The sequence below is a fragment of the Macaca nemestrina genome, chromosome 2, assembly GCF_043159975.1.
Source record: "Macaca nemestrina isolate mMacNem1 chromosome 2, mMacNem.hap1, whole genome shotgun sequence".
In the NCBI taxonomy this organism is placed as follows: Eukaryota; Metazoa; Chordata; class Mammalia; order Primates; family Cercopithecidae; genus Macaca; species Macaca nemestrina.
In genome coordinates, this window is record NC_092126.1 from 189840021 (window position 1) to 189867694 (window position 27674).

The following is a 27674-nucleotide window of genomic DNA, read 5'->3' on the forward strand; positions in this document are numbered from 1 at the left end:
GATCAGTTAAGTTTGTTAACATTTTCTAGGTTTACATTTTTAAAATCTTGGCTAACAACCCGGAATGCTGAACTTTTTACGTGCTGTTTACTTGATAACAAATAAGTATGTGGGAGAGTGCTTAAATCTGATTGTCTTGAGTCTCTGTGAGCTTTAAAATTTCCATAGTTCTCTGATTTATGTCATTTCCCTGCAATATGCTAAATAGAAAATTTTAATATAAGCAAATAAAATATTTAGTTATGGGGAAAGCATTTTAGCCATTGAAGGACTGTAATGCTGTGTGCTAATAAAAAAGCAAGAGACAAACAACAGCCTTTTATTGTCTGAAAATCTACCCATAAATCACTGTAGCAAAAAAATGATGGAAACTCCAAATTATCATAATGAAATACTGAACCATCACTCCCCTTGCTGTACCTAACAAATGCTACCAAAATATTGTCTATTATCACACAAAAGAGTAAAGGAGGAATGGTTTTATATTTTTCTGCGCTTTCCTCTTTTTGCCTTCTCTCATTTTAGTCCCCTCAAGGTATCCACGTGCCAGAGCAGGAATAAGAACTTTGGTACAAATTAAACAATAGACAAAATAAAACCTAGTAAAATGTTATTTTCATATTCAATTCTGGATTATAAGACTGGATAAGAGATTTTCAAGCTAGCATACTGCTATGGGACTGAACGTTTCTGTTTCCCCAAAGGTTCATGTGTTAATACTCTCATCCCCAGTATAATGGTATGGGCCTTTAGGAGGTGATTAGGTCTTGGGTGGTACCCTCATAAATGGGATTAGTGCCCTTATAAAAAGAAACACAAGAGAGCTTGTTTCATCTCTCTCTGCTGTCTGCCATGTGAGAAGATAATCATCTGCAAACTGGGAAACAAGTCCTTACCAGACACCTCCAGATCTTCTGGTACCTTGGTCTTGGAATTCTCCAGAACTGTGACAAATAAATGTTTGCTGTTAATGAGTGATTATTTTTAAAGGATGATGACCTCAACAGCCAAGGAATAGGTTAAGCAGCAGTAGATTTTTTATAGCAGCAAAAATCGACTAAGACAGGTACCATCTAAAGAAATCCCCCTCCCATTTTTTATCTCTCTATTGGAGTTTAAAGAGACCGATGTCCATGATTAAGGCATCTGACTGAAAGAGAATTTGAATGCGAGAGCAATAGATTGACATTTGTTTTTATTTGTTTCTGTTCCTAATAAACAGAGTGGCTGATCTTCATTTTTGGTTTCTTCAAGAATGATGTTAGCAAGTGCTGGATGGAACAAGGGAAGACATTGCCTACAACAGTTTTTTAAAAGGCAGAAAAGCAAAGTGATCACGTGTGTGTCCCAGTTTCGCTCCATCCAAGATGCCGGAATACTGTTAGAAAAGCATGGGTGATGTGAAGGTTGAGGGCTTGGGCTCCTACTCAGTTTTAAGGACTCAGAGGATGTGATCTCAAAGCCACGCCCTGTATCAGCTTCAGTTGTGAGGTTCCCGACTTAATGGTGCATTGTTGAGAACAGCAGGAGACTTGGAGGCTTAGCAGTGCCCTGCCTCTTTTCATTCCTCAGGTCTTAGACAAAGAGTTGTAGATATTTTGGCAAAGAATATTCCAAGTAAGTGTGCAATGTGGTAGGAAATGGCTCTGTGCCTGCAACAGACTGTGTAAGCTGGGAAAGATAAGTCACAGCCAGATTCCAGGGCCCTATAGCACCAGCAACAGCTGGCGTCTAGGAAAGTCACCCGGCTTTCATTGTCAAAGAACACAACCAGGTGAGAATTATAGCAGCTACAGATTCAGTTGTAAGGAGCAACTGAGGTGGACCAGGGATTGCAGGAGGAGATGGGAAGACAGAGGTCCCTGATTCTCTTGTTGCAACGAGGATGAAGAAACTTCCTCTACTTCCTACTTCCACCTTCCACTTAGAGGAGACAAGCAGGGCAGAGTGAGGCTATATAAGAAGGAGACTAAGCAGCTGAATATTTACTTTCCATATCACACTGAACACTACCTTTTAGAAGTTTTTCAGTTACAAGATTGAGCCACATTTAAAACAGAAGGTTAAAAGTTTTATCTTGTTTTTTCCTTTTTTAGTAAGTCATGGCAAAAACTTCTGAAGATGATCAAATTAGCTACATATACTTAACATATTATGTTTCTGCATCTCTGAATTGTTGTTTGAAGTTTATACCAGTGCTTTGCATTAAAAGATTAAACTGCACGTTTTTATTGAAAAACATAATCTTGTAGTTTAGTCATATTTGTCACAAATATTATCTGCATATAAAGTGTCAGATTCTCTTTTTCAGAAAAAAAAATTTTCTTGATAGAGCTAGGCTCTCGAGTTTTAACCAATTCTCATCCTTAGCAAGCATTAAATATAGGTTTTGAATCTACAAGGTTTTCATAGAAGCCATATTGCTTGTCTATGTTCATGCACAACTTCTCTTGCTGCTAATTTTTTAGATGCACCTGCTCACTTATACTCATTGAGATCTCAGAGGTTGAGAGTAGATCCTTCTCTAGATGGATACTGCAACTAGATTTCCAAGTATATTGCAACTAGCTTCACAACCATATTGCTTTTCTAAACACTACTCAGGGACCTATCTTCTCATGTATAACACACACGCACGCATAGTCTATTCCTAAATTTGTGTAAATTATTATAAAACATAATTATATTTTAGAGATAAACCCTTTAAACATTAGAGGAAAAATATCATGTAATTTGAAAAAATATATAAAGATTAATTTAGAAAAAAATGGATTTATACTAAAACATTATGAAAGCAATTGTATTGATTGAAAAGTGTGCTTTTCTATAGAATAGATTAGTTTTTGCAATTTTTATCAAGGAAAAATGTAAGGTTGAGCTCTTAAATCCATTTGAAACCCAGTTTTGATAGCTTTCTTGTTTTCTGCTGTGACACATTGAATGTTCACTGTGGGCATTTCCTAACTCATACTTGGCATCACACAATTTTTTAAGGATTATGATTCTTATTAGGAAAAATGTTGCCTAGATGGTCTTTTCAGTGGTCTGAGCTACAAGATATGCATATTTTTAGAGAAAATATGTTATGAGTTCTTAGTAATACTTCTAATTCAAATTAAGGGCCAGAAAGATGTTATTAAACTCATCCATCTTACAATTATATTCTCCCTTTTCTAGTTCTCAATGACACTGACACAATTATTTATTCAGTTTATCCCACAGTGCGTGCACACACACACACACGTGCGCACACAGAGTAGACTTAAAATAAAACTAACATCGCTACTAGAAAAAACAAACTACAGAGAACAGTTTAATATTTTTTGAATTTCTTTTTCTTGTTAGGGCATATCTATCGTCAAATCCCTGTGTTTTAATGTCATTGTGCATGTATGCCACTAACTTGATATGCGATTTGGTTCATTTGTTTCACTTTGCTTTTAATATTGATGAATAGCTTTTTAAAAATATAATTTCTATGTGTTGAAGGTTCCAAGTCAAATTGACATGCATAGTATATGCAGAGAATTCCAGCTTCTATTTGTTTTCTTTCCTGTTTCTCCATATATACCACACACCTCCCCCAACGCAGGTAACTCTTTATTTTAATGGTTTTTGTCTCATCTATTTCTGAAAAATATGTATTTTAGGACAATTTCAATTTACAAAATATTTAGGAACTGCCTGTCACTCACCCAGAGAGCTCCATTCGTGGTGTGTCAGTTACCTGTGACTATCACAATGCTGTCAATCTCGGATCATGCAGTATCTACCGTTATGCCTTGCTCATTTACCAGGTCCTCAGCTTTACTTGAATCCGATGACCCTGGTATTTTTGAATATACGATCCAGTCCTTTTGTAGAATATCACTCAGTTTATATTTGCCTGGTATTTCCCCATACGTAGCCTCAGGTTATCAATTTTGGGCAACAATAGCGTAGACTTTTATGCTGTATTCTCACTGTATCAGGTGGCAAAGAATGTGGATTTAATTAAAAGAGACTGTCAAGTTACTGCAACATAAAATACCTTAGTTTATTTGTTATTTGTCTTCACTGTTACTAATAATTTGTGGGAAGATAGCTTGTGATTATGGAAATATATTCATTATATTATTTTTTAAAATTGAGTATGTTTTATGGAATTCATTTATTTGAATGATTTTATTGAAGATTTTGAAATAATTATTTCTGTAGTGGTTGCCATATAGAGGTTATATAATTCCATCATTCTTCATATATCTTTGACATTCTCTATAAAGATAGGCTTTCCCTACCCCTTTCTTTCTTATTTGCTATTTGTTTCATCTGTATGAACACATGAAATTATACTGTATTCATTAAGTTATAATGCATCTCTGTTCATTTACCAATTTTTAGTATGCTGTTAGATGAAGTTTGGTAAGTTTGTTATGTATTTCAGTGATCTACTTCTTCCGGACTTGGCTGGGAGCCCCTTCGTGCTGGCTTCTATATTGTTTTGATATGTTCCATTACCCTTTGAGCTCTTCCTTAATTTCTGGTACAACAAGATGTTCTGGAGTCATCTAACGCTTTTTCCACCTCAACTTAGATCAGCCATTTCTTCCAGAAGCCCTTGTTCTTTTTAATAGATGGTGAAATTTGGATTCCAAGACATTGGTATTTAGAAATCAAGTTGTCCTCATTGATACCAGTGTGTTCAGCATTGATGTATCAGTAGAGAGAGCTAGAAAATCAGTGTGTGTGTGTGTGTGTGTGTATATATATATGCATATATATGGAATATATTATATATAAAATATCTATATGTATATATACATTTGCATCTATATTTCTATAAGTATTTTTACACATTTATAACCAGAGGTCACAACAATGTCTATAATTTCTAGCTATTTCACTAGGTTCATTCCAGCCTTTCCTTTTCCATATTCCTGTCATTGAGAAATCTGGTTTTCATTATTCTCAATATATTCACACATTTGGTCTGCTACTTGTAGGTAGTTGATCTCCCACTTCACCTGCATACCATTAGTGTCTCTTCAATCTAACCGTACCAACTGACACTCTGCTATCTTGGCCATAATTATTACATCCACTATATTAATTCCCTTTGAATGGACCTGGCACACATTGACTGTCCCATTTATCCTATCTGGTGGCTGCTGGTAGAATTATTTTGGAATGAAGGAAAAAATAATACTGAAGAGAAAAAATATTTTAAAGGCCAAGAAGAAAGAAAGAGGAAGAAAATAACATCCACATTTTAAAATGTGGGCAATTAAGTAGAGGTTACCACCTTTTTAAAGGTGAAGAATTGCAATTATTTAGACTCTTATTGATGCCAGCAGCCATTTTAATGGAAAGGTCAATAGCATAAATCTTAAAAATAGAGGGTAATGTCTCAGAAAAAGGGAATCTAGCTTTTTAGAGTATTCATAAACTTGTTTCTTGACTGTGTAAGGATCTCATGAGACATGTATTAGGGATCTTTAGAAAAAACATAAACAATAGGATAAAATGTATTATAAGTAATTGGTGTGCATGATTATGGAGGCTTAGCAGTTCCACAATCTACTGTCTACAAACTGGAGACTCAGGAGAGCCAATGGCATAATTCTAAGGCCTGATTGCTGGAGAGCTGAAGTATAGATTTTAGTCCTAGCCTGAAGGCCTGAGAACTAGAGTTGCAGAGTATGCAAGATCAGCCTCCAAGCTCAGACAGGCAGAGAGTGAATTCAACCTTCCTCTGTCTTTGTTTGTTTGTTTGTTTTATTCAGGTCCTCGAGGGACTAGATGATGTCTGCCACCCTAGGGAGGGCCATCTACTTTACTCAGTCCACCAGTTCAAGCATTAATTTCTTCTAGAAACACTCTCATAGTCATACCCATGAATAATGCTTAAGCAGATATCTGGGCATCCTGTGCCCAGTCAAGTTGACCCATCCCATACAATTAATCCTCACAGGGTACCTGCTCAAAATTGCATCACAGGTGATCATAAAAATTACATTCATTATTTTAAATAGTAAATAAAGTATAAATTGATGGGTCATAGTTACGAGGATGGAAAATTTATATTTTGCATATACTAGCTGCTGAATAAACATGAACTCAATTGATACAATCATAACATTTGCATCTTAGGCTAACATTTTGCGTGTTTAATCTTATATAGTATTTACATAAATACTTCATTTTAAAATAAGTAAAAAAGTAATCGATAGAAATCTCTCCGTTACCTTTATTGCTTCATGTTTTGAAGAAAAGCAAATATAGCACCACTTTAGCAAGCAAGTAAATATCAAAGAGTTTATGACAATATCTTCTATTTTTCCCTTTAGTTATAAAGGGCTCAGACTTTCTCTAGCAAAATAAATTAGAAGTCAAAATATATACACCAATGATAAATGAATATTTCTGGTTGAAATTAGATATTATTGACTAAATATCTCATCTTTAATAAGAACATTGGAATTATAAGTAACAGACTTGATTTTGCAAATTTAAAACTTTTTTTAAAAAGAACTTTTTTCCCTTGACGATATTATTGATTACATAACACTTTGTGCCAAGTACTGTGATACACTATTAAAATATATTTAATTCTTTACTTTTGACAATAGCCTTATGAGGTAAGTACTATTATTTTGTTCATTTAAAGATAGAGAAACTGAAACCTGGAAAAGTAGAGTAACTTGCTCAGGGTCGTACTGCTAAGTGGGAGAACCAGGAAATGACCTGGAAGTGTCTGTTGCAAGACTCTCCTCAACACAAGCTACTGTAAAGCTTTATAAGTTATAAATGAATAAATTATTGTTTGCCAAATATTATTGTAGTTTCTACAATATCATATTTTATCTGAAAAATACTTTCATGCAGTGACTTCAAAAATAAATTTTTTAAAAATAAAATGTAACATGTCAGCTTACTATATGAATTTTTATAGCTGAAGATCAGATATTATTTTAAGGTTTTGCTTATTTTTAAACTTTTCATTTTAATTTTTGTAGGTACGTAGTAGGTATATATATTTATGGTTTACATGAGATGTTTAAATACAGTCATGCAATGCATAATTTTGCTTCATAATCTTCATACGGGTTCTAAGTGGCAAGAAATTTGGATTCACTTTTGGGGTAGTACCTAATCCTTGTAGGTAACCCTTTTATGTTTTGGTAAGTTATAAAATAAATTGACTGTAACTCAAAAGGGAGAGAGTGACTATGGATGAGTAAAAAGAAAGTAGATCAAGTGGCTACTGTGGCCTGGCTCAGATTCATCCCCTTTATTACTATAGTAAGCCTTAATATTCTCTATATTAAAGAATTGGATGGATGATTAAACACTGTGACAAAATTGTATTCTTTATAAAATGCATTAATCTTAATGATCAAATCTGCCCATAGTGACAAAGCTTTTGGATAGCTGCCTATCTGTTTATTTTGCCTAATAACCAACAAGTGTGGTTACTACCATCTATCCTAGATGCTATGGAATGTGAGAATACATCTTTTGAAGCAGAAAATTAAAAGTATGTGGCATAGTGCATCATATATTTGTATTCTGAATGAAGATATGCTTTGAGACAGTCAAGGTATTAGAATAAATAACACCAAAGCATCTTTTAGATATTCAAACTGGGTTTGGTTCATTGCCTGCTCAAGGGCAAGGAAGAAAGGATGAAAGACATTTATAAATATATGCCCTAAAGGTAGAATGTCAGTTAATTGAGCCCTCCTATTAAACTTTGTACTTTTAATGCTTAAAAACGCATTTTTTACCGGAATTTGTGAATATTAAAAAGAAAAAAAAGCCATGTTTTAAACCAATATAAACATCTCTGTGAAAAAGGAACAAAAGAAAAACCTGCAGCAGGAATCCAAAAGTACCTGGACCTGGGACATAAATGGCCATTGATTGTCAAGATTCTATTCCTATGTGTTAACAGGGACAAAAGCTCCTCTGATATGGTGGGAGACACACCTCACCATGAAGCCACACTCAGCACCTGAAACCAGGACCTGAGGAGCTTCTGTACTCAGGCTGAGGATAAAACAAACTGAAGCCACTACTGAGTGTCGTGGCCCCCACTCATCTACTTCTAGGACTGGCATGAGGAGACAGAAACATGGTGCCATGTAACAGAATCTGAGCAAGGCCATATCAGGGCTTTTGAGGGAATCTGCTTTGTTTTGTAGTTGAACACCCTCAAGGTACCAATACTAGACCTAGATCTGAACTGGGGACCATGTTAGGCTTGATGAAGAATTGTCAAACCACCAAACTGAAAAGCTCATGAATAGGGAGAGAGAGAAAAGCACATCCCTGTTTACATTCAAAGAAACATTTAAAATAGAAGCACACTACTGGAGATAACTGTTCAAACTAAAGTTCCAGAGCGAGTGGAGGAGTGTTAGTTTTGTGAAGGATAGGCAATGAATAAGTAAATAAATAAAGACAAAGGTTAGGCAGTAAAGCCATAGAATAGTTGCTTTACTAGACTTAGTTGAAGAAACAAGTAGTTAATAGGAAGGTTATATTGAGATATCGACACAAAAATCTGTACAGAAAATGTAGAAAATAAGAGAATACTACAAGAATGAAGCTAGCACTAGAATATCAATATCTAATAAAGTAGAATTTAAAATGGAAAACATTTGTGCTGAAAAAGGTACTAGATAATAAAAAAAGTAAAAAGTAGAAAAATACTCCTAAGAAGATGACTGATCAGAGGCACCCAGCACTCCCCTCCTCAACACAGAATGCTGAAACAAGAAATAGATAACCAAATGTGAAAGAAAATATCCCTTCAACAGTCATCGAGGTAGGGTGGTTGCCGGCCACTCTGAGCTCATCCCAGGCCCCTAGGTCTCAGGATCACTCCCATTCTGACTGCAATCACCAAAACACAAGCAGGACCCAATGCCCTCTGCTCAGCCCAGGACATACTCAAGTCCACGTCCAGCCGAACACCAGTCCACAAACCCACTCCCCAGACTTGGTCTGACCCTTCCAGCCCTGAGGTCCAAGTGCCTGGCATCCTAGTCCCCCAAGCCTCACCCAGGCCCTCTTTCCCTCCACTCACCCCTCCTGCTGTCCATCCGCAGCCCCTGTCCCTGAAGAGTCAAGGCACAGGGAAGCGCTCTGAGACAAGGCCATAGGATTGTTTGGGGCTTCAGGCCCCTGGAGTGCATAGAGGGGCTCCCAGAGCCACAGAAGGGGTTTCCTGCAGGGCCAGCAGCTGCTGATCCTATCCCTGTGACCTCGTCCAGCCTCTGGCTTCAGTGGTCCTATTTCTTTCCCTTTGGGTTTCTTAGTAAAGTTCTTTTTCACACACACACAACCCAACCCCAGAAGAAAAATAAAAAAAGAAAAGAAAAGAAAGGAAAACAAAAGAAAAACACTGGAATTGAGTAAGAAAGTGACATAGACCCACTGAGGCATGGAAACTTGTGATGGCAGCATGGAGAGAGAAGCAAGGCAGCCAGCAGGGATCAGCTCAGATAAAAGAGGGGTCCCCATTGTGGTGCCGGGGTAAGCGGAAGATCCCCAGCAATTCACATTGTCATCCCAGATACCCCTGATTCTGACTACGGAGGAACCACTCAGGCCTCACAGGCCCTCAGCTTATCACAGGGAGCTACTAGACTTCATTGGCTGCATCCTGCCAGACAGAGAATCCATGCTGGGTGCCCCTCAACCTGTGAAGACTCAGACTGCTGCAGCACGGCGCCATTTCTGAGAATGCAGCCGCAGTCAAACTATACCCTCCCCTCAGGACCAATAGCCCTTGCGTCTCTACATCTTTGAAGCCCACTGACATCCTCTGGCATCTACCAAGAGGACTGCAGTGCTGTAACACCAGCCAGACCCGGCAGTGCGGTCGTGTCTCTGCCGCTCAAGCTCATGTAATGCCCTATGCCCCAGGAAACTGACAGTCCAGCACATCAGGGAGGCTTCTCTCAGGACACAGAGAGACAAAATGATCCCCAGATCACTGCTATTGACTCCACCCTTTGCAGAGGTGGAACCACTGCACGTCAGCGTGTACCAGCCAGGGACTCAGGATCGGTTCTCAATGGGGCCTGCTGCCATCATGATTGGTGTGCATGTGCCACCCTGGGACCTGAAAACCAGTACACCTGAGGCCCACTATTCACTTCAGTGATGGGGCTTTTGTGCAACCGCATGTGCTTCCTAAGGGCCCAAAGACTGGCCTGCTCTGAATCCTCATGCAGGGAAAACCACCCCACAGCCTCCACAAACAATTGCAGTCTAAGCCACTGGGGAACTTGCAGGCACCACTGATGTTGACAACAGCCAAAAAACCCCTCATATTGACAATGCACGACTGAGCCTACCTTGAACCAAAGCCAAAGCACCCCACCCAACTGACACTCTAGATATATCTACAGGAAAATGTCTTTCTCTATGAAAGCTACTGCATAAAATTAAAAGAAGTGACTTTTAATTTGCAGATATCAATGCAAGGACACAGAAACATGATAAAGCAAGGAAATGTGACACATCCACAGGAACACAAAAAATTCTCCAGTAACAGAACCCCCAAAGAAGGAAATAAATAAAATGACTGAAATGAAATTAAAAGTAATAATATTAAGGAAATTCAGTGAGATGCAAGAGAACACATATAAACAATACAAAGAAATCAGGAAAACAGTTCATCCTCTGAATTAGAAATTCCGTATAGTCCTCGTTAGACTAAACTAGACATTTATTTTCTTTTAAGTTCTGGGATACATGTGCAGAGTGTACAGGTTTGTTACACAGGTAAATGTGTGCCATGGTAGTTTACTGCACCTATCAACCCATCACCGAGGTATTAAGCCTTACCAGCATTAGCTATTGATTCTGATGCTGTCCCTCCTGCTGCAGTCCCCCCACCCTGACAGGGCCCAGTATATGTTGTTCGCCTCCTTGTGTATATGTGTTCTCATTGTTCAGATTTCACTTGTAAGTGAGAACATGTGTTTGGTTTTCTGTTCCTGCATTAGTTTGATGAGGATAAGGGCTTTGAGCTCCATCCATGTCCCTGTAAAGTACATGATCTCATTCCTTTTTATGGCAGCATAGTATTCCATGGTGTATATGTACCACATTTTCTTTATTCAGTCTGTCATTGATGGGCATTTGAGTTGATTTCATGTCTTTGCTATTATGAATACTGCTGCAATGAACATATACATGCATGAATCTTTATAATATAATGATGTATATTCCTTTGGGCATATACCCAGTAATGAGATTGATGAGTCAAATGATATTTCTTGTTCTAGGTCTTTGAGGAATTGCTACACTGTCTTCCACAATGATTGAACTAATTTACCTTCCCACCAACAGTATAAAAGCATTTCTACTTCTCCACACAGCCTTGCCAGCATCTGTTGTTTCTTGACTTTTTAATAATCACCATTCTGACTGGCATGAGATGGTATCTCAATGTGGTTTTGATTTGCATTTCTCTAATAATTAATGATGGTGAGCTTTTTTTCGTGTTTGTTGGCTACATAAATGTCTTATTTCGAGAAGAGTCTTCGCCCACTTTCTAATTGAGTTGTTTGTTTCTTTCCTGTCTTTCCTGTATATTTATTGAAGTTCCTTGTAGATTCTGGATATTAGACCTTTGTCAGATGGATAGATTGCAAAATTTTTCTCCCATTACTGTAGGTTGTCAGTTCACTCTGATGACAGTTTCTTTTGCTGCGCAGAAGCTCTTTAGTTTAATTAGATCCCATTTGTCAATTTTGGCTTTGGTTTCAATAGTTTTGGCATTTTTGTCATGAAACCTTTGTCCATGCCTATGTCATGAATGGTACTGTCTAGATTTTCTTCAAGGGTTTTCATAGCTTGGGGTTTTACATTGAAGTCTTTAATCCATCCTTACACATTTGGATTAGGTATAAGGAAGGGATCTAGTTTCAATTTTCTGCATATGGCTAGCCAGTTCTCCCAGTGTCATTTATTAAATAAGGAATCCTTTCCTCATTGCTTGTTTTTGACAGGTTTGTTGAAGATCTAATGGTTGTAGATGTGCAGTCTTATTTCTGAGATCTCTATTCTGTTTCATTGGTGTATGTGTTTGTTTTTATACTAGTATCATGCTGTTTTGGTTACTGTAGTCTTGTAGTACAGTTTGAAGTTGGGGTAGCATGATGCCTCCAACTTTGTTCTTTTTGCTTAGGATTGTCTTGGCTGTATGGGGTCTTTTTGGTTCCATATGAATTTTAAAGTAGTTTTTTTCTAATTCTGTGAAGAATGTTGTTTTAATTTGATAGGAATAGTATTGAATCTGTGAATGGCTTTGCTCAGTATAACCATCTTAGTGATATATGTTGGCACATAAAAATACTTCTGATTTTTGTACATTGATTTTATATACTGAAACTTTGCTGAAGTTGTTTGTCAGATCTAGGAGCTTTTGGGTATAGACTTTGGGGTTTTCTAGGTATGGAATCATATTATCTGCTTACACAGATAGTTTGACTTCTTTTCTTCCTGTCTAGATATCTTTTATTTCTCTCTCTTACCTAATTGCTGTGGCTAAGGCTTCCAGTATTACGTTGAATAGGAGAGGTGAGTGAGCGTCCTTGTCTTGTTCTGGTTCTCAAGGGGAATACCAGCTTTTGCCCATTCAGCAGATTGTTGGCTGTGTTTTTGTCACAGATGGCTTTTATTATTTTGAGGTATGTTTTTTCAATGCCTAGTTTGTTGAGGATTTTTAGATGAAAGCATGTTGAATTTAACTGAAAGCTTTTTCTGCATTTATTGAGATGACCATGAAGTTTTTGTTTTTAGTTCCATTTATGTAGTGAATAACAATTATTGATTTACGTATGTTGAACCAACCTTGCATCCCAGGTATAAAACCCACTTGATCATAGTGGATTAGTCTTTTGATGTGCTGCAAGATTCGGTTTGCTAGTATTTTGTTGAGGATTTTTGCCTCTATGTTCATTAAGAATATTGTCCTGAAGTTTTCTTTTTTGTTATAATTTTGCCAGGTTTTAACAACTGGCTGGTGCTGGACTCATAGAAAGAGTTATGGATGAATCCCACCTCCTCAGTTGTTGGGAATAGTTTCAGTAGGAATGATACCATTTCTTCTGTATATGTCTTGTAGCATTTGGCTGTGAGTCCATCTGGACCTGGGATTTTCCTGATTGGTAGGCTTTTTATTACTGATTCAGTTTTGAAACTCGTTATTGGTCTGTTTAGGGTTTGAATTTCTTTCTGGTTCAGTCGTGGGAGGTTGTTTGTTTCCAGGAATTTATTCATTCTTCAGAAATTAAGGAGAAATAAAGTATTTTCCAGACAAGCAAAAGCTGGGGAAATTTATTAACACTAGGTTGGCCCTACAAGAAATACTTTAGGCAGTCCTATATCTGGAAGTGAAGAATAATATTTATCCTGAAAATACACAAGAATATAAAAGTCACTGGTGGAGCAGATACACAAATGAGAAAGGAAAAGGAATAAAGATTGATTACTACAGAAGACCACCAAACCACGATAATAAATGATAGTAGAGGAAGAAAGGAAAACAGATATATAAAACAATCAGAAAACAATGAAAAAGATCAGAGGATTAAAAATTCATATTTATCAATTGGAACCTTGCATATAAATGAATTAAATTTCCTAGTTAAAGTTATAGACTGGCTGTATGTATTTAAAAAAACAAAACAATATTATATGCTGCTTGTGACAAACTTACTAAGCCTGTAAAACCTCACATTGGCTGAAAGCAAAGAGATGAAAAAATATATTTCACGCCAATAAAACAAAAAGTGTATGTGAGTTGTTATATCACACAAAATAGACATTAAGTTAATAAAAAAGAGGCAAAAAAGGTCATTCTATAAATATAAAGGTATCAGTTCATCAAGAATATATAGCAATTATAAACGTGTGCACGCAACACCAGGAGAGAATGAAACCCTTTTATTTGTGGCATCATGAATGAGCCTGGAAGGCATTATGTTAAGCAAAATAAGTCAGACCATGCTTGATCAATAATGCATGTTCTTGCTCATGGGTGAAAGCTAAAAACAGTTTAGCTCATATAAGTAGAGAGTAGAATTGTGGCTATTAGAGACAGGGAAGTGTAGAGGGGAAGGGTGAATAGGGAGAAGTTTGTTAATGGATACAAAGTTATAGCTAGATAGGGGGAATAATTTCTAGTGCGCTATAGGACTATAGGCTGAATATAGTTAACAATAATTTACTGTATATTTTCAAAAATCTAATAGAGGATTTTAAATGTTCCCAGCACAAAAAAAAGATAAATATTTGAGATGGTGGATATAGTATTATCCTGATTTGATCATTGCACATTGTATATGTGTTTCAAAACCTCACTACATCATAGATATGTAAAATTAATATGTGTCAAATAAAAATAAAATAAAAATATGTATCCCAAATATATCTGTGACTAAAAATCACGTATTCATTAAATATAAAGAAAATCAGAAATTTAGTAATCAAAAATTTTTAAATAGTAATCTTTGATGACATTAAAGCACAATAGATAAGTTTAACCTAATAAATATATAAAGAATATGTATAACATATATATTCCATACTAATTTATAAAGAAATATTAACATTAAAACAATTAATGTAACACAGATTGTATTTTCCAGTCAATTAGGAATTGGATTAGAAATGAATGACAAAGTAATAATTAAAAATACACACCAAGTACATTTGAATTTAAAAAGAAAAATTTTCTGTGGTTCATCTATTTAAACAAATAACACAAGGCATATCTGTCTTAGAGACATAGATCTGCAATGTTTAATGACTTTCCAAACCCAAGGCAAAAATAATTTTAAAAACCCACAACCCTTCTTAAATCTTGAATTCTAGATAAAAAGAGAATGTTTTAAATAGTACAGTTCAAAAATAATCAGTTTATTATGATAATTCTCTTCTGTGACTTTGGAAGCTATGTGATGGTACAATATCTGCAGACTACTGCTAGAAAATATTTATCTTAAAAAATTAGATAGCTAGTCAAGATAAGCCAACATTCTATGTGTTTTAAATATGCAAGCATTTTTAATGTGTTTTATGTGCTACATATTAACTCTTTGAGATAACTCATTTTATTTTTCCCAATTTACAAATGAAGAAATTGAGGTGCAGTTCAAAGTGTCACAGGAAGCCGTAGAATCTAGTTTCAGATTCAACATTAAATATACTGGTTTTTGTTTAAAATAAAAAGTCATTCATGGAACAGTGCAAAAGAAAGATGAGCACAAATTAATAGAAAAATCACCTTATCTATGGAAAATAGTTGAAGGATTACTCTAAACAAATGTAAATTTAGTTGCCAATAGTAAATCTTGACTATTTTACTGGAATAGTCAATGTTAAATTTATTTATTTATTTATTTAATTTCCAACTTTAAGTTCAGGGGTACGTGTGCAGGATGTGCAGTTTTGTTACATATGTAAACGTATGCCATGGTGGTTTGCTGCAGAGATCATCCCATCACCCAGGTATTAAGCCCAGCATCCCCTTGCAATTCTTCCTGATCCTCTCCCTCCTCCCACCCCCACCCTCCATAGGCCCCAGTTTGTTGTTCCCCACCATGTGTCCATGTGTTCTCATCGTCAATGTTAAATGTACAGGGATGATAATAATGTGACTAGACTTTTTGCTTTTGAGGATAAAGATTTTTGAAACATCAGAGCACACTCTAAATATAAATCTCAAAAACCTAGCATTGAGAATCAACTCAGCTAAACCTTTAAGAATGAACACTTGGGAGGGAAGGGTGACAACATGGAGAAATAAAGATTTGGTACTAGTAGGTTTGGAAAGAAGTAGGTAAATAAAGTATCTTAATTGAAAAAGTTATTTTATTTTATTTTCATATACTTATTAGAAAAATTTCATTCTAGATATGATTATGAGAAATGTAAATGTAATCATTTGAAGAAATAAAAAGCTAGCAGAAATTCCCAACCTAACATGGGAAAAAGCAATAAAATACATAAAATAAAATAAAATAAATCCACAAAATTTAAAAAGAAAAACAACAATTGATATTAAATAGGAGGCAAGTTAGGATAAAATTAATTTAAATTTTTTTAATTTAAAAATTAAAAAAAATAATATAAATAACTTTCTTAGCATGAATGCTAAAAATACAGACTATTAATCTTGATTTTTAAAAGTCTAGTAATATAATTGTTATAAGAAACACAAGTAAGTGTAAAAAGCAGAGTTTTAAAATAAAAGTAAATTATGCTAGGAGAATGCAAACAAAAATAATTCTGAAGAAGAAAGATTAATGATAAAAGAATGGACAACAAAACTATTGAGGACAATAATATGGATTGTTATTTAGTATTACACACTCACAAAAGAGATAATAGAGTCATAGACTATTGTAGATTAAAAAAATTTAGCAGTAAAATATTTAAAGCCAAATCCAAGGACAATTTGATTAAATACCATCTTAAATATACATTTTTATGTACTTTTATCATTAGATGAGGTAAGATATAAGATAGATATAAAGCTATCAAGAAAATAAGACCTTAAAATATAATCATTGATTTTATGTGTTTGACATATGATTGTGTATGTATGCATATATTCATATAAATCATTGTTGTTGAATATGGGATTTTCCTGTAGTTATAAGCTAATAAGTTAGCTTGTTACTATTTAATGGACACTAGCAGAAGACATGAGACTCCTGGATCAGAGCTAAAAGATTTATTCCTGATGTCACAGTAAACAATACGAGCACATTTGCATCATTTTCTTTTACCCTCTAAATCTTATGCAGTAAAGTAAAGAGGTCAGTTGCAGGCTTGCATTTGCAGTGGATTGCATTACAGATATCAGTCACAGGCGGGAGGTCCCCAGGTTACCCACAACTCTGTCTGACTTGGTTGTAAATCTGGGTTCCCAATCCCCTTTCCTGGAGTTCAGTCATTTTCTAGAATGACTCACAGAACTCAGGGAAATACTTCACTATTTTTACCCATATATGATAAAATGGCACAACTCAAGAACAGCCAGATGAAAGAGAAGCATAGGTCAAGGCATAGGAGAAGGTACAAGAAGGTACAAGGCAAGCAGAAGTACAGACAATCTCCAACTTATTTTCAACTTCACAATGGTGTAAAAGCAATAGGCATTCAATAGAAATCATACTTGAAGTACTCATGCAACCATTCTGTTTTTCACTTTTGGTACAGTATTCAATAAATTATATGAGATATTCAACATTTTATTATAAAATAGGCTGTGCATTAGAAGGTTTTGACCCATGGTAGGTTAATGTAAATGTTCTGAGCATATTTAAGGTAGGCTAGGCTACGCTTGATGTTCAGTATGTTAGGTGTATTAAATGCATTTTTGACTTATGATATTTTTATTATAATGGGTCTTATTGTGGCACAATCCCATCATAAGTTAAGGAGCCTCTGTATACACTTTTGACTGGGTAATCATGAAAAGCAAGAAAATATGAAAAAGTGAAGTCATCTGTAGAAGTTTCTTTCCCTGGCAGATATCTGGGACTTCTCCGTGTCCTGACCTGGGTTGATATCACAGAATGAAGCACAAGAATACATTCAGAGTGAAGGGGTCAAGGGACAAGAAAGACAGAGGATGTCCTTCACCATTGTTATAAATGCAGGCTGTTATCTAAACAGAGCATGTTTTAAGTTGAGTTATTTATCTATCACCTGAGTTGTGCCAATGAAGTATTGCTAAGAGAGAAAATTTAAAAAGTAATGTCTATAGTATTAATACATTTTCCTAAAAGGATGAACCAACAACATATATGTGTGTGTGTGTATATATATATCTATATATATAGATATATAGAGATATATATATATACACTTTTAGAGTAGGGAAAAGACAATATTAATGATCTATTGGGGACAGAGATTGCAATGAAAAAGGTTTGGGGAGAGCATAATCAACGTTCTTCATATACCTTTGCATTATTTTACTAGTTCTTATGTGGAAGTATTATTTTTGGTAATTTTGGAAAAGTAATTTAATTAAAAAAATAAAAGAGTGGTATATGCCTTTTGAAGGGTGGTAGAATATGCACCCCCAAATATGCTAATCCGGCATGAGGATTATTTTGAGCTAAAGGCACTTGGAAAATGGCAGATATAAAAGGGACATTTTATCTTCCCTGTACAAGGAGAGAAGAATCATTCTTGACACCAGATGGGGAGTCACAGCTGAGAAGAATCCATACAAATAGATCTTGTTAACATAACACTTATCTTCCTTTATCCCCCTCATACATTTTTGTTAGTCTTCCATAATTGCTACTTTTTGTTCAATCTACTATATAAGAATTTAAATTTTGTCACTTCTTTGGGCTTTCATTTTTCTATGGGCCTCTGATACACATTTAAAAATCTGTATGCTTTTTTCCTGTTATTCTCTCTTATGTCAATTTAATTTCAAGCCTAGCCAGAGACTCTAAGAGGAGAAAGTTTTGCCTCTCCTACACTTTTCACACGTAGAAGGAAAGCATGATGATCAATGGTTGAAACTATATTGAAAGAACTCTCTCCTGTTTCAGTTGTATGCAGTAGAAACAGCATATAATAAAACGAATAAAAAGCAAACTAAAACTTTGCATCAGTTTAGACTTTATCTTGTTCATGCAGTTAAACTATCCGAATTTTGTTTCCTTTACCTGTCATGGGAGAAGGTACTTTAGTGAACCTACTGTGAGGAACAAAGAAAATGCTACATTGTTCTGAAATTAGATTTTAAGCTGGATATTCTCATGACAATATTTTCAAGATGGTAAAAGTCATTTCATATTTTATTTCCAATTAGACTATAGAAAAGGGAAAGTATGGGTGAGGTGGAAGGAGTTGCTTTTGAAGAGATTAGAAATCAATTACCGTTATAATTTTAAAGGGTTGCATAAATACCTTCTTAACAACCATCTTGTGTAGTGCACATATTTATCTAGCCACATAGACATGTAAATAAAAAGTTAAATCAAAATACTATCTTTTCTGTAGGTAAAGTCCTTCAGAGTAAAGAAAATATTGATGTCTAAAAATAAAATACGTTAAAATATGAAAAAAAAGTTTTTCAGGATATATAGTTTTATATATTATTTATTTTCATGGAACATGTGCATCTCTGGAGAAAGTTTCTGCCCTTTAAGACTATAGGAAATTGAAAGAAACAAAAGAAAAGAGAGGTATGAAAAAGCATAGCATGCTGGTCAGTCCCACCATTTCAGGCACTGCTTAACAATCTGTTGAGAAAGCAACTTGAACTAAACAAGCAGCCACATTTTACTCGCTTTCCAAGAGCGACAGGTGCAAAGAAGCCTGAGAAAAAAAGCATTCATTATGGGCAAGGTTAAAATTAGGTACTTAAAAATCGTCATCTAATTTAGGTCATTTATCATTCTCCTCAAAGCCCCTTTTGTACAATTGAATACTGAAGTGCTTAGTTTACTATTAGATCATCACAGCTGCTACAGTATCACTCAAAGCAGATGTTTCACAGACAGAAAGAGCCCAGCTAATTTTAACAGAAACATGGTAACTGCAAGTCACTTTTTGGCAGTTCCAACAGTGAATGTGAATATACCATGCAGGTGCAACTGTATGTAGTGAATTGTAGGAGAAATGCTTTGAGAAAGGGAAAGTGATATTGGTGAGAGACCCCAAAGGGTTTTATTCCTGATGGATTAGAAATCCAGAGCTGTAGACTGTGATTCACTGTGATGCAATTCAAACTATTCATTTCCTTTTATAGAGAGAGAATGAAACAAAATGCTTGGGCTAATTATAGTTTATTCTCCTAATTATTTTCCAAATTAGTTTGCTCTTGGAAATAGGATAGTGAGGGAATTTCTTACACATAAATTATTAGCTCACATGTTAATTTACTCTCAACTGTTACCCCTAGTGATTTCAGGATTTGAGTTTGTGTTTCCACATGTTTAAATATATGTATATGTGTATGCAAAGATCAGAATAAAAGTGTGACACTCTGAAATACAGGACATATATCACAAATTACTTACTCAATTCCTTACTATTATAATTAATGGCAGGAAACTTCTGAAACAGAGATAAAGTTGTTTCCACTTCCAAAAATATGGTAGAGATATCTGTGATAAGAGGCTAATTTAATTTTTAGTGTTTTCAAGATGATTAAATGTACTTGAGCCAAATGGGAGAGAATCCCTTGCTTATTTTTGATTAAAATATGAATTGCAATCATTACTTTTCAATTCTTACTGAATCACTGTCCTAGAAATAGGTATATGTATGTAATAGTCCCCAAATATACACTTCTGGAAAAGGTGTGTGATAATTTTTAGAAGTTATCGTAGCTATAAAAAGCTAGGACATTGTATTAGTTTCCCAAGGCTGCTGTGAAAATTTACTGTAAACTGGGTGGTTTAAAGAATAGACATTTATATTTGTATAGTACAAGAGATTGGCTCTAGAGGAGAAGCCTTTCTTGCCTTTCTAGCTTTTGCTGGCTCTAGGAGTTCCTTGACTTCTGGTCGCATAACTCCAATATCTGCCTCTGTCCCCGCAAGGTAATCTCCAATTTTTCCCTGTGTCACCTTTTCTGTCTCACATAAAAATACTTGACATTGGATTCAGGGTCCATTCAGATAATCCAGAGCTATGTCATCTCAAAATACATATTTTTTAATTCTTTTTTAAAATTTTACTTTAAGTTCTGGAATACACGTGCTGAACGTGCAGGTTTGTTACATAGATATACATGTGCCATGGTGGTTTGCTGCACCCATTTACTTGTCATCTAGGTTTTAAGCCCCACATGCATTAGATATTTGTTCTAATGCTCTCCATCCGCTTCCTCCCACCCCTCCGCCAGGCCCTGGTGTGTGATATTCCCCTCCCTGTGTCCATGTGTTCTCGTTGTTCCACTCCCACTTATGAGTGAGAACATGTGGTGTTTGGTTTTCTGTTCCTGTGTTAGTTTGCTGAGGACGATGGTTTCCAGCTTCATCCATGTCCCTGCAAAGGACATGAACTCATTCTTTTTAATGGCTGCATAGCATTCCATGGTGTATATGTACTACATTTTCTTTATCCAGTCTATCACTGATGGGCATTCGGGTAGTTTTCCAAGTCTTTGCTATTGTGAACAGTGCCGCAATAAACATAACTGTGCATGTGTCTTTATAGTAGCATGATTTATAATCATTTGGGTATATACCCAGCACTGGGATTGCCTGGTCAAATGGTATTTGTGGTTCTAGATCCTTGAGCAATTGCCACACTGTCTTCCACAATGATTGAACTAATTTACACTCCCACCAACAGTGTAAAAGCATTCCTATTTCTCCACATCCTTGCCAGCATCTGTTGTTCCTAGACTTTTTAATGATCACCATTCTAACTGGCGTGAGATGGTATCTCATTGTAGTTTTGATTTGCATTTCTCTAATGACCCTAATGACCAGTGACGATGAGCTCTTTTTTCATATATTTGTTGGCTGCATAGATGTCTTCTTTTGAGAAGTGTCTGTTCATATCCTTCCCCTACTTTTTGATGGTGTTGCTTGTTTGTTTTCTTGTAAATTTGTTTCAGTTTCTTGTAGATTCTGGATATTAGACCTTTGTCAGTTGGATAGATTGCAAAACTTTTCTCCCATTCTGTAGGTTGTGTGTTCACTCTGATGATAGTTTCTTTTGCTGTGCAGAAGCTCTTTAGTTTAATTAGATCCCATTTGTCAATTTTGGTTTTTGTTGCAATTGCTTTAGGTGTTCTAGTCATGAAATCTTGGCCCACTCCTATGTCCTGAATGATATTTTAATTATACCTGTAAAAATCTTTTCCCCAAATAAAGTCGCATTTGCAGGTTGAGGGTTAGGATGGGAACATAACTTTTTGGGGGCCTTTATTGAACCCGTATATAAAGATTCGCTCAGATATATAAATGAACACTTTTAGCAGTGCTACTCAAAATGTAATTCTGAGATGGCTGCCAAATTCATGAACTGTTTGTTACTGGCCCATGATGAAATAAAGAACTTGCCCCAGAATGTAAATCAATTTCATTACAAAGTACACTGCTACATTCAGCTGACACCCCTTTGGAAAGACTTTTCTTGATGAAGAAAACAGTACATTGATTTATTTTCTAGGGCAAGCTCCTTATTTCATCATGGACCAGCACTTTTTGAGGCTGTGCAGTTTTAAAATATGATAATCAAACTGATGTTAGGTTTGTGTGTCTAATGTAGTCCTATTGGAACATGAGTCCAATAGGATAACTATGGAAAGATTTTGGTAGTTGAAAATGGGGTAGATAGATAAGATTCCCAATCATCACAAGAATCACTGATTTATTAGTCCAAGGGCAAGTACTAGATATCCTCTGGCATGGAGCAATGTGATGCAATTAAAATGGAGAAAAATGAACGTCAAGTGTCTGGCAACATGCTATTGCCTAAACACGCATGTATCTGTTTTCCTTGTTTACTATCTTGCATATTTTGCATCAATAGTAAATATAATATGAATAAATAGTAAATACAATATACAATACAGTTTGTAAAGTTAGTTTTTATTGTTATTACATGAAACATACACTGTTAGAATCTCAGCCACTGGATTTTCACCTCACCTATAAAACTGATGTCTGTCACCATCTCCACAGCATTATTTGTGAGCACCACTGGCAGGACCTTTCAAATTCATAGGATTCTCTCCCCTCAGTTCCAGTCTGGCTTTTGAAGCATCACCATCATTTACCAGGATTTTCCAATTTAAAAGGACATACCAACTTCATGAAAGCAATCCTCACTGAATCCATATTTCACAGATTTTCCCAGACCAGTTTCTGTTGGCTAAGAAAATTTAATTTGTCCTCAGTGTGTGCAAAGCCATCTTCCCTTGGATTATTTTTAAATCTGACATGTTTCTTAAGGTTTTATAGCTAAGATAATTATCAGAAACTGCAGTAGTATTTCTCCATGTGATGCCATATTTACTATTCTGTATCAATCATCAGTTTTTATTTCCAAGCATCTAGTGCTTTTGCTAACCAGAATGACTCAGAGACATCCCTCTGTTCCACTGGTTCTTCAGCTTCACTCATTTATGGTGTGCATTTCTGTATTTATCTTATGACATATTGTTTTTATTTTCAAAGTTAAGAGCAGAAAAGAGTATTTCCCAAGGATAAAAGCGTCTAAATACATTTCTCTAAAATATATTCCGAGAGTACCATTAAGTGTGACATCTAGCCTTATTGCACTGCTAACCTACCATTTGTTGAATCAGGAAGTTAAGATGTTAATGTCAGTCTAAGTCACAAAATTAAAGTCTTTGGTCATCACAGTGCATTCAGAATCGTCACTTGAGTATACAGTATATAGCATGTCCTTTTGAAAATCCCAACATATATGATAAATAATTTCCTCTTTTTTTTTTTCTCTGTCCCTAGAGAACAGTTTTATAAGCAAAGTGTTTCCATATGGAAAGAGTGAGGAGGTTTAATGGGCTGTATAACATCACTCATGAATAGTATTTAAGCCTCAAGAGCATACCTGGGACCTGAAGATTAGGATGTATACAAGCATTTCATTACCAAGTATGTTTATATGTTGTCAGGCCAGGAAACTCCACAAACACAAATATAAACAACCCCCAAAGCCATGTGATCAAGCCTACAATTCTGTGATCTTGTTGGACCATGCATATTCCATTGTAATGCTAAAAAGGAAATCAACACAGGAGCTTCCTGGGCAGTTACTTTTGTGACAGTCAGGGCAGAACATGTATTTCGACATTAATATTTTCACAAGTTGAAAAGAAAAGCCTGGCAAATATAACCATTTTTATCATTACCAATGCAATATCCTTCCTAGAGTACTGAAGTCAGAAAGAATGTACTCTCTTTCTATGGCTTTCTATGAACTCAAAGGCAGGTGGTGGTTTATAGGTCTGAGTGCGCAGGTGGCATGAGGCAGCTGATGAGCTTTAACAATATCATATTCTCAGGCTCCATGCCCACCCAAGATTTGGATTCATTTGGTTCAACTTTTTTGAAGCTCCCAGGTTATTTGAATGTGTTAGTAGTTTGGAGAAGCAAAGACTTGTTCAGGAGCAGTGATAACTAAATTCTAGAATATAAGAATCACCTGGGAACTTCATAAAGCACATATGCTGGTGCCAAACTTCCAAAGATTTTGATAGCGTAGGGCAAAGTAGGGGTTCCATAACCACATGTTTTGTAAGCATCCCAGGGAGTCCTATGCTCAGGGTCCATGTACTTGTACAGTTGGGTGGAAGTGAGGCAGAATCCTTAGGGAGATGGTCTACAATTCAAATACTACTTTATATAACACTGTTTCTTAAAGAAGTTTAACTATCTTGGCTTATATAATCACATTCATGCTTAGTTTCCATTTAAGGTTGGGAAGCGTATTATATGAAAACGTAAATTTTACAAATGAAGAAACCTAGCCACAGAGTGTTAAAATGGCTTCCCACATCACAACTAGGATTAATTCTGGTTTATTGTTTGATCAGCCTACCTAAAGCATATCAAAGATACTTGAAAACTTGAGTAACATTCTTAAAAGCATATTTGAACATCTAAAGTTTCAGATTCACTAATATCCAAAGAAGGTTATACTTGCCTAGTCTGGGATCAAAAACTGAGGATAAAATAGGTAACCTAATATTGTACTGAAAGATATGTTAATATAAAAACTTAACACCTCTCTGAGAGGCAGAATATCTAATGGATGAGACCATGGGCTCTGGACTCAGAATACAGGGTGAATCCTGGCTCTGCCACTCACCAGTTGTGTGGTTCTAGGCAAGGTATTTAATCTCTCAGTAGCTCAGTTTCCTTATTTGTCACACAGTGATAGTTCCTACCATAGGTAGTTCCTACCTAGGATTTTTGCAAAGGTAAATAGATTATTTTCTGTAAACTCTTGGAACAGTGGCTGCCACAACAGTATGTGCTGTATGGTTGTGAATATTGTATAGTTGGCTTTTACTATTTAATAGATAGTAATGGATTTTTTGGAGGGTCTATATTTGGATGAGGTGCTATGATCAAGCCATAGGGATAAAGTTACAGTTTTGTTTTTAGTTAAATTTGTATCAAATTTTCTGTTGTATTTGATCACAAGGTACATTGAAAATATCTTTCCATTTAATCAAATGAATTGAAATTGCATATTAGGAATTTATTCCTGAAATTGTTGAGGCATTGGTTCTATTGGTAGAACATTTGCCCTACTCCTTCTCCAAAAAAAGGAAAAAAAAAAAGAAAAAAACCTCTTTTTAGTTAGGTAGCAATATTAAGAATAAAGGCTTGAACCTGGGAGGCGGAGGTTGCAGTGAGCCAAGATTGCGCCATTGCACTCCAACCTGGGAGACAAGAGCGAGCCTTCGTCTAAAAAAAAAAAAAGAAAGTAACTCCTAACAGATATAAAATGAAGAACCCATCTCCACCAAAGGAAAGGTAAATATTTTTAGGACCATTGGTAAAAGCTTGGGGTTCTGAGCTGAGTTTTGTGCAATTACTCTGTTTGCAATACCTTCAGACACATGAAGTGTGGGTTCTAGGAGGGAAGCCTGTTTTAGGAGATGTGTTCTTTACATAGTTCCAAAGAGTAAAATGAGCCAATCATTTTAGGCCACCTCCTACACCCAGTCCTAAAAGGTATACTGACATTCCTCATCAGCAGGGACACCCACGAGCAACATCCAGTCATCTTGACAAACAAAGACTCTAACGACATTGAATGGCGGTCACAAAGAGTGGAAACACAGTCGGTGTGATGAACAGTTTTGAAATGATGATAATTATGGTCCTATGAGTCTGAGAAGAAAGGTTTTAGAGCCTATTTTTAGTCTCATCTAATGGTCATCACTTTTAGCAACTTCACTGGACCACCTGGTATGGCTTATTGGGCCTGGTTTTATCATTTTCTTTTTCTTATTTTCTCTTCACCCTAAGTCACTCAACTATACACTCAGTTTTTTAAGTGTGTGTATTATGTATGTATACATGTGTGTATTTGTGTATGTGTCACTCTGAAACAAAGCACAGTATAAAAATATAAAAGGAACAAATATATCGTTAAGAGGGATGAAAGAGTAGAATTTTGGCAATAGTGTCCAGACATGAAATATCTTGGTGCCACATTTTATACTACTGATGGTTTGATGATTTGCCCTGTAATAGTGAAACTAATTTAGAAAATACATATCTAGAGTTGCAAATTTCCAGAGGTAACATTATTTTTTTACCCACAAAGAATTCTGTCCTTATTGAGATGGGGAATAAATACTGTTATCTGCTGTTCTCATAGGGTAAATAATTTATATTTTCTTCTTCACAAAAAGAAAGTTTTGTTTTGACTTAGTGTTGGCTATTTTATTTACTTTTGTTTCTGTTATTGTAGTACTTTATGAGAACAATAAGGATCTGTAGCATCAGCTTAATAAAATTACTTCCTGAACATTGAGTTGGCAAAAGAAGTCAGAACTCTGTGTATTTAGGAACAAGCGGCACATACCTCATTATTTGTGATCATTCCTTTCCACTCATTTCAAATTCTGCTTATAGTTGCCAAGTGTTTTAAACTTCCGAGTGTTTACTGTGTGGGTTGATAAAAACACTAGCTGATCTAACATTACTTGTAATACTAGTAAATGTTTTAAAGTAATGTTGTGTTCATCCTTTAAATAAAAATAAAAAGCCAAGGCAAATAGAAGCCCACTATGCCATTTTTAATGTGTTGTTCTTTTCTTTTCCCTTTTTTTCCTGCTTTCTTTTTGCTGTCTCTCTGTTCATATTCATTAACCCACGGCTTCTTTTGCTTGTCATCTGTCCAGAAGACTATGTGTGGAAAGAAACATTTACAAATGAGTATTTTTAAGGTTAGGAATTACCTGTTTCAATTCTAATCCTCAAGTTCTGTTAAAAAAGAAATGGATTTTCCCTAAGAATTGGGGACCTTAATGATAAACATTGACACAAATTTTAACTTAAACACACTGCTTTTTATTGATTACCTTTAAAGTCTAACTCACTGTGGTTTTATTTGTAGAGCAAAGCATTCTCTAACTCAGGCCAGCTCCTCCCGTAGCGGTTCTATGGCCACTTGGTGGCGATGTTGTAGAGGGGATTCATTGGTGGGTTGGGGGTGAGAAACCTGAAGCCCTTTCCAATCCCTGGGCTAGCTCCATGATTTACTAAGTCGCAGCCCTCTAGTTATGTCTTAATTATTTAGAGGGCCTCGTAGCACAGTGACTGGCTCAAATTTCCAATGACAGAGTGATAAAACATGTTACAGATACTTACTTTTAACAAAAATAGCAACCATACAAATGTACCAAAAGCTAGCAGAATTAAAGAAAATACTTCAATTTTTAATTTTTTCAAAGTAACTATAAAGCACATGAAATATAAAATAAATAAATGTTTGAACAAAAAGACAAATCCAAAAACAAAAACAAAACTGAGTTCATCTCATATAAACAAAGGTATGACATACCAAGTCCTATGAAGTCTGGATCTAATTTAGCACCATAGCTTTGGTGCATGGTATTCAGTTTTCCCTATGAACATATTGAAGCCAAAGTGAACTCATTTTCCCCTGCAGATTCTATGTCTTTTAAC

At 35.6% G+C, this 27674-nt stretch overlaps 1 long non-coding RNA gene across 7 annotated transcripts in view; it reads right to left on the minus strand.

The window, feature by feature from the left end:
* Positions 1 to 27674, minus strand: part of LOC105477415 (uncharacterized) — a 186558-nt gene that overhangs the window by 55028 nt on the left and 103856 nt on the right. For 2 of the 7 annotated variants that reach the window (XR_011620421.1, XR_011620418.1), the window contains one exon: positions 897 to 944. The exons of the other annotated variants lie outside the window; for them this stretch is intronic. This is a non-coding gene — a long non-coding RNA (uncharacterized lncRNA). The remainder of the gene's footprint in view (positions 1 to 896; positions 945 to 27674) is intronic. 7 annotated transcript variants of the gene reach the window in all.